General features: G+C 52.8%; 1 protein-coding gene across 1 annotated transcript in view; it reads right to left on the bottom strand.

The window, feature by feature from the left end:
* LOC136955007 (cytoskeleton-associated protein 5-like) overlaps nt 1–7,859 on the bottom strand; it is a 57,800-nt gene that overhangs the window by 40,106 nt on the left and 9,835 nt on the right. The window lies entirely within an intron of this gene.

The following is a 7,859-nucleotide window of genomic DNA, read 5'->3' as shown; positions in this document are numbered from 1 at the left end:
GAGGAGATAATATTGAGATGTGTAGGAAAGGAGATAATATTGAGATGTGTAGGAGAGGAGATAATATTGAGATGTGTAGGAGAGGAGATAGTATTGAGATGTGTAGGAGAGGAGACAGAGGGGGACTTAGAGAGAGGGTGGAGGTGAGTAACTACCTGGCTGTGTTCCTCCATCCCAACACCTTTCCTCTCCTGGGGGTCCAGTATTTATAGCATTCGCTTTACCCACAAACTATCCATTTAGGGAGGCAATGATATAACCCTCCACAGGGCTATTAAACAGGTGAGGGAGGGGGAGGAGGGAGGGGGAGGAGGGAGGGGGAGGAGGGAGGGAGGAGAGGGAAAAGGAATCATCAGTTTGAGTTGAACCCTGCTGGATAATATTAACACAGCCTCAAACGTATTTACTACCCGAGAATGAGCATCCATCTTATCCAGGGAGCGTGCTGAAGGGAGTGGCTAGAATTACACAGTGACTTATGAACGGCTGTGGAGTTTGTCCTTTTTAGGAGCTGTTGGTATCTCAAACAAACTGGAGACCCCAGCCCTCTGCACCCAGCCCTCTGCACCCAGCCCTCTGCACCCAGACCTCTGCACCCAGACCTCTGCACCCAGACCTCTGCACCCAGACCTCTGAACCCAGACCTCTGAACCCAGACCTCTGCACCCAGACCTCTGAACCCAGCCCTCTGAACCCAGACCTCTGCACCCAGACCTCTGAACCCAGACCTCTGCACCCAGACCTCTGCACCCAGACCTCTGCACCCAGACCTCTGCACCCAGGCCTCTGCACCCAGCCCTCTGCACCGAGACCTCTGCACCCAAACCTCTGCACCCAGGCCTCTGCACCCTGACCTCTGCACCCAGCCCTCTGCACCCAGCCCCCCTCGGGCAGCGGCACGGCCAGCCCCCCTCGGGGCAGCGGCACGGCCAGCCCCCCTCGGGCAGCGGCACGGCCAGCCCCCCTCGGGGCAGAGGCACGGCCAGCCCCCCTCGGGCAGCGGCACGGCCAGCCCCCCTCGGGCAGCAGCACGGCCGGCCCCCCTCGGGGCAGCGGCACGGCCGGCCCCCCTCGGGGCAGCGGCACGGCCGGCCCCCCTCGGGGCAGCGGTGGGTTGGCAGCGCGGCCCGGAGGGATGAGGCTCGGGAGGAGAATTACTCCTCAGAACAAAAACCCATAAAAGGTTATCTCTCACCACCAGAGGAGAGGGTCTGGCATGTTTATATTGAGGGTCTGGTGAACACACGCGCGCACACACACACACAGATATCTGGAGGTGTTGTTTGTTCCAAAACTCAGACGATAGAGTTGGAAATCATTCATTTCCCTAGACGTGTGTGTGCATGCAAACCTTCATACACACACCCTGTAATTTTTTCCTGTCTGCCAGAGCCTGACGGTTGGTGTTTATCAATGTAACCTTCAGTACGTGACCGTAGAAGTATTTGGTTCTGCTCCTCTGCCCTGCCAAGCTCGAAACCAGCCTGCCTTCTCACGTGAGAACCGGACCTGGACCCCGTCTGTTACCATGTCAACAGCGTCGTGCATCGCGTTTCACGGATAAACGCTTAGAAAGTATATGCATGGACACAGTCGATGTGAGTTAATGTTTCAACATTTTAATTTCCCCATCTCTTGAGGTTCCTGTGTTCGCGAGGGCTTCACATGTATTCTTCCCGTTTCCCCAACGGATTGTTGAGGCCGTCCCTGCCTATCTGCGGCCCGTAAGAGGATTTAATATGAAGACAGAGCGGTCGTAATCCCCAAGTTAACTGTCTTAGAGGAATCATTATAGAAACAATTTTCCCTTAATCTTTTTCAAATCTACTTTTATTCAAATCAAATTACGCACACTGGGATTACAGACCACTGCGCGACCTGCTTCGACCTATTTGACTCTTTGAGTGCTGAGAACAATAGCCTACAGTGCACGTAGCCTAGTCTACCAGCACATCTAGCACAGCTGAGCCGGTCCGCTGGAGTGACGCACAACACAGAAAAATAGGACTATAGTCTTCTGAATTATGTAAAATAAAAAATAAAGGAATGGATTTTCCAACCGCCGTCAGACTGCGTTAAGATCGTTGTTGCCTTTTGAAATAGCGAACACTAGGGGTTGAACTCAAACTCGCTGTAGAGGTAGGCTAGTCTACCGCTCATTGCCTTGTCTCCCTCCCTGCCTTTCTCGAAACAGTGCGAGCGTCACAACGCTACAGTTTTACGACTTGGGGAAAAAAACGGGAACGGTGGTTGTCTTCGGAGCATAGATTTTCTCTTTGTCCCGTGGAGGAATCATCGAAGATTACGTCCACTACCGGGGCGTCTGTCGGAGGATTACCCAGGTAGGCTCAGGACGGCAGGGAGAGTAACATTTAAAAACAAGTGTGTTATGACACCGCAGGTGGTTTTAAAGAAGCCGATCTTAACGTTGCATGTGAGCTAGATAAAGATACCATTCTGTGCAGAATTAAGAAATAAAGCCGCAAATGTTTTTGGACTGGCCGTGATTTATTAAATTTAACGTCTTAATTGCGAAGGATTGAGACAAGACCAGAACATTGACGGATAACATAACAAAGTTCTTGGAACATTCAGAGAAATGTCCTGCATGAAGCGAACAGCCCAGGTATGGTTAGGGTTAGGGTTAGGGTATGTTGGCCCAGTGTACATTAAACCTGCAACAACATGTAGTCTAAATGAGTGAACAGCGCGTGAACTGTTGTCAGTGTCTTCCCTAGACGTTTCACCGACATTGACGGAGCCGCACCACGGTAATTACAGCCGATCCGAAGTTATTAATGATACAGCCTAATTAGGCCTCATTGATTAGAAACCCTACTTTTCAACTGGAATTATTAATGTAGGCTAATGATGTTGGCTAAATCTGAAATATCACTAGAAAGCATATCATTGATGTACAACTAGGTTACAGTATCATAATTCAGGCAAGTTGTGCTGAAAAACAGCATTGAAGGCATGTTTACAACAACAAGTGAGAAGGATGTATAGTTTTGCGCGCGGGACCCCATGCCAGTCCAAGCGCTGAGCTGTACCTCAGAGCGAGCCCACCTTGGTCAGTGCTCTCAGTCTAGCTCCTGGTTAACGGTAGCCTAGGTTTTCCCAAAACAACGTCTATTCAACAGAGATCCTGAGCAGATCTCTGGCTGACTACATATCAGCTTGGGTGTGTGGAAGTCCTCATGATCTTTTTGCCAGCTCTTCATTCTTCACCTGGAAGAAAAACCTGTCACCCTGCCCGCCACCCTGCCCCTGTATGTTTCCCTTTTTCTGTCCCCCCCTCCCCTCCCATCCTCACCCCTCCTCTCACCCCTCCTCTCCTCCCTGGTCTCCATCTCTTCATTTCTCTGTGTCTTGCTCTGGTCCCAGAGGGCTTGAGTGGGCAGATTATCTGTTTCCACTCCATCTCTCCCTCCTCCCCCTCCCTCCCTCACACACACACACACACACAAACAGACTTTGCTACAGTGAAGCGAAGCATTTTTTGCCTGACTAGGAATACTCAGCAAAAGATAGCAGGCGTTTTTAGACATGATTGAGTGGTTCACCAACAGCAGTAACATCAAATCTGATTTGATTTAAAGGACACACACACACACTCTAATATAAAGACCTTTCATAATCATCCACTCAAACACCATGTTCCTTCATCCTCAGTTTATATAGAAATTGCATTGCAGCAATAAAGGTGTGCAGATTTCTCTCCTCTGCCTCTCCCCTTTCCTTCTCCCTTGCCACACCCATTTCTCATGGCAGCTCTGATTGGCAGAGCTCTTAATTGTGAACTCCCTTCTATGAATCATTGATGTTCGTCTGGCTAAATGGGATGATGAAATATTAACAGTGTTTCGTGGAGGTCTATTTTGAAGCGTGTTTGGTCGGATGCCAGTCTGAGAGGAGATCAGACGTCAGGTTTAGTGGTTTGGTTTGACTTGAATTGTTGAATGTTTTCACTTTCATGTAAGTCTTATTTTAAAATACCTGCTGAACCCTGCTGGACTCTGTTCCCTCTGTGTAGAGTCCAGTCTTAGTTTGTGTTAATCTATCCCAAAACATGTTTAGCACGCATGCTTGCCAGTAGACTCACCCACACACATTTGCTGACTACGCACGCCCGATTAGACTGGGCTAAGGTGTATGGTACGTGTGTGTGTACGTGTGTGTGTGTGTGTGTACGTGTGTGTGTGTGTGTGTACGTGTGAATTGGAGGAAGGCATGGTGTCCTCCCACCCACACCTGGTACAGAACCAAAATAGAAGCTGGAGTCCAGATGCAGGCATTTGGAAACACTGTCCTTCCCTCTCTCTCCTCTAACACACAACCTCTCTCTCTCCCTCTCTCTAACACATAAACTCTCTCGCTCCCTCTCTCTCCCTCTCTGTCCTCTAACACACAACCTCTCTCTCTCCCTCTCTCTCTAACACACAAACTCTCTCCCTCTCTCTCCTCTCTCTCCTCTAACACACAAACTCTCCCTCTCTCTCCTCTCTCTCTCTCTAACACACAAGTTGTGCTTTGCTATCTTTTTCTGTCTCTGACACACAGTCACACACGATAAGTGATTAAAGATGAACCTTCCACAGTGTTTGAATAATGGGTTGTTTGTGTGTATTCCTAGGTAGTGTGTGTTGCGAGGATTTATGTGTGTGCTTCCAGGTTCTGTGTGTGTTGCTAGGTTGTTTGTGTTACCAGATTGTGTGTTGCAGGATGTTTGTATTAAGTACATTATCAGTCAGGTGGCTGAGCGGTTAGGGAATCGGGCTAGTAATCAGAAGGTTGCCGGTTTGATTCCTGGCCGTGCTAAATGACGTTGTGTCCTTGGGCAAGGCACTTCACCCTACTTGCCTCGGGGGGAATGTCCCTGTACTTACTGTAAGTCGCTCTGGATAAGAGCGTCTGCTAAATGACTAAATGTAAATGTCAATGCTGAGAGGGACAGGAAGCTGTCATGAGCAGCCTTCACTCCTACTGTGTGTTAAAAGCATGTGTTTGCACCCCATGTCTCCGCTGAGATGTGATGACAGTACACAGGACAGCATGCTGCTCCCCCTGACTGGCTCGGAGAGGACTCAGCCAGTCCCTCTGCAGGAGAGACGCCGTGTGGAAACATGAATATTAGAGACACACCTCTCATCTCATCTCATGTTCTCACCACTGGGTCGCATCAGGAACTAGGGACCTTCAGGGAGAAAGGGTGTTCCTCTCTCCCCCCCGTCTCTCCCTGTCTCACTCTCTCCCCCCCTGTCTCTCCCTGTCTCACTCTCTCCCCCCCCTGTCTCTCCCTGTCTCACTCTCTCCCCCCCTGTCTCTCCCTGTCTCACTCTCTCCCCCCCTGTCTCTCCATGTCTCACTCTCTCCCCCCCTGTCTCTCCCTGTCTCACTCTCTCCCCCCTGTCTCTCCCTGTCTCACTCTCTCCCCCTGTCTCTCCCTGTCTCACTCTCTCCCCCCGTCTCTCCCTGTCTCACTCTCTCCCCCCCTGTCTCTCCCTGTCTCACTCTCTCCCCCCCTGTCTCTCCCTGTCTCACTCTCTCCCCCCCGTCTCTCCCTGTCTCACTCTCTCCCCCCCTGTCTCTCCCTGTCTCACTCTCTCCCCTCCTGTCTCTCCCTGTCTCACTCTCTCCCCCCCTGTCTCTCCCTGTCTCACTCTCTCCCCCCCTGTCTCTCCCTGTCTCACTCTCTCCCCCCCGTCTCTCCCTGTCTCACTCTCTCCCCCCCGTCTCTCCCTGTCTCACTCTCTCCCCCCCTGTCTCTCCCTGTCTCACTCTCTCCCCCCCTGTCTCTCCCTGTCTCACTCTCTCCCCCCCTGTCTCTCCCTGTCTCACTCTCTCCCCCCCGTCTCTCCCTGTCTCACTCTCTCCCCCCCTGTCTCTCCCTGTCTCACTCTCTCCCCCCCTGTCTCTCCCTGTCTCACTCTCTCCCCCCCGTCTCTCCCTGTCTCACTCTCTCCCCCCCTGTCTCTCCCTGTCTCACTCTCTCCCCCCCCGTCTCTCCCTGTCTCACTCTCTCCCTCCTTGTCTCTCAGCAGCTTATGAGAGGAGTGTTGGTCCTCCTGGTTGTGTGCCCTATCATCACCACCACAGTCTGTAATCAGCGTTCAGCTGTTTTGCGTGGTCTGACAGGGTATAGGCTGACGAGCCAGCACAGCAGGCCCCTGCACTGCATGTGGAGCTGATGAATACCACATACTCCCTTTGATCAGTGGAAAAGACATGTGAGTGTGTGAGTGTGAGTGAGTGAGTGTGGTAATCATCTCTGATAACAGGTATGTGGGCAGCAGTCTGGTTGAGTGAACTGAACATCCTGACCTGGAACGACACTGAGGGAACCTGAGAGGTTCATTATGAATCACCCCCGAGAGAGCTCTCTCTCTCTCTCTCCCCTCCCCCCTCTCTCCCCCCCCCCTCTCTCTCCCCTCTCTCTCCCCCCCAGTCGTCTCACACCAGCTCGCCCCCCCACGTCTTCTAGATCATTCCTGTTTAGCTCGGAGACACAGCAGGACAATTTCAGGTCATTTTTCTTCTGTTTTGTTTGCTGCAATACTCTACTCTGTGTGTGTGTAAGAGTGTTTGTGCATGTGTGCGTGTGTGTATGTTTATTTACCCGGGCGCTGTATGACATTTGTTCATTCAGGAGAATAACTAGATTCTGCCATGTTTTTGAAGCCGTTTGATTTGCATAGTAACATCAGCAGGAGCCGAATTCTGATGCAGGAGGGAGGGAGCTAGGGGGGAGGGAGCTAGGGGGGGAGGGAGGGAGCTAGGGGGGGGAGGGGGGGGGAGCTATGGGGGAGGGAGGGAGCTAGGGGGGGAGGGAGGGAGCTAGGGGGGGAGGGGGGGAGCTATGGGGGAGGGAGGGAGCTAGGGGGGGAGGGGGGCAGCTAGGGGGGAGGGAGGGAGCTAGGGGGGGAGCTAGGGGGAGGGAGGGAGCTAGGGGGGGAGGGGGGCAGCTAGGGGGGAGGGAGGGAGCTAGGGGGGGAGCTAGGGGGGAGGGGGGGGAAGGTGCAGTCAATAACACTTTGTGTGGCCAGTCTGAGCTGTAAGGAGTGTCCTGGTTTACGAGGTGTGGCTGTGACGTTCCTGTCTGGGGGCAACGGTCCGTCTCCTGGTTTCCAGGGTTACGGTGTGTGTCAGCGACCCCTCTCCGTCCTCCTGATGTTTCAGACGTGTGATCTCTGCCGCGTGCCAGAAGGACCAGGAACAGGAAGCACGCCGTGAGACCAGGATTACAGAGACCTGAAACCAGGATCTCCGCAGATCTCCGCAGGAGATCTCCGCAGGATCTCTGCAGATTTTTAGACACAGTTCAACAGAAGGAGCCAAGCCAGGGCCAGGCCTGGCCGGGCTAGGCCTGGCCTGGCTTGGCTCCTTCTGTTGAACTGTGTCTAAAAATAGCTGACATTTCCCAGTGGCTGGACCCTGCGGCTGTGCGCTAGTGAGATGCATGCTGGTCTTGACAGGAACGTGAGGGAGGCTGGTTCAGAGGCAGGAATGCCGGACATGGCTTCACCTGCCGTGTTTAGAGGAGGGAGCTCTCCCCTGACATGGCGTCACCTGCCGTGTTTAGAGGAGGGAGCTCTCCCCTGACATGGCGTCACCTGCCGTGTTTAGAGGAGGGAGCTCTCCCCTGACATGGCGTCACCTGCCGTGTTAAGAGGAGGGAGCTCTCCCCTGACATGGCGTCACCTGCCGTGTTAAGAGGAGGGAGCTCTCCCCTGACATGGCGTCACCTGCCGTGTTTAGAGGAGGGAGCTCTCCCCTGACACCTGAAGAGATGTTTCTCACCTCGTCTATGCAGGTATGCACACGCATTGATATATGAGGCTGTTGATCTGTTGAATAAA

This window comes from Osmerus mordax, chromosome 13 (assembly GCF_038355195.1).
Source record: "Osmerus mordax isolate fOsmMor3 chromosome 13, fOsmMor3.pri, whole genome shotgun sequence".
Lineage (NCBI taxonomy): Eukaryota > Metazoa > Chordata > Actinopteri > Osmeriformes > Osmeridae > Osmerus > Osmerus mordax.
This window is presented reverse-complemented; position numbering and strand designations above follow the sequence as displayed.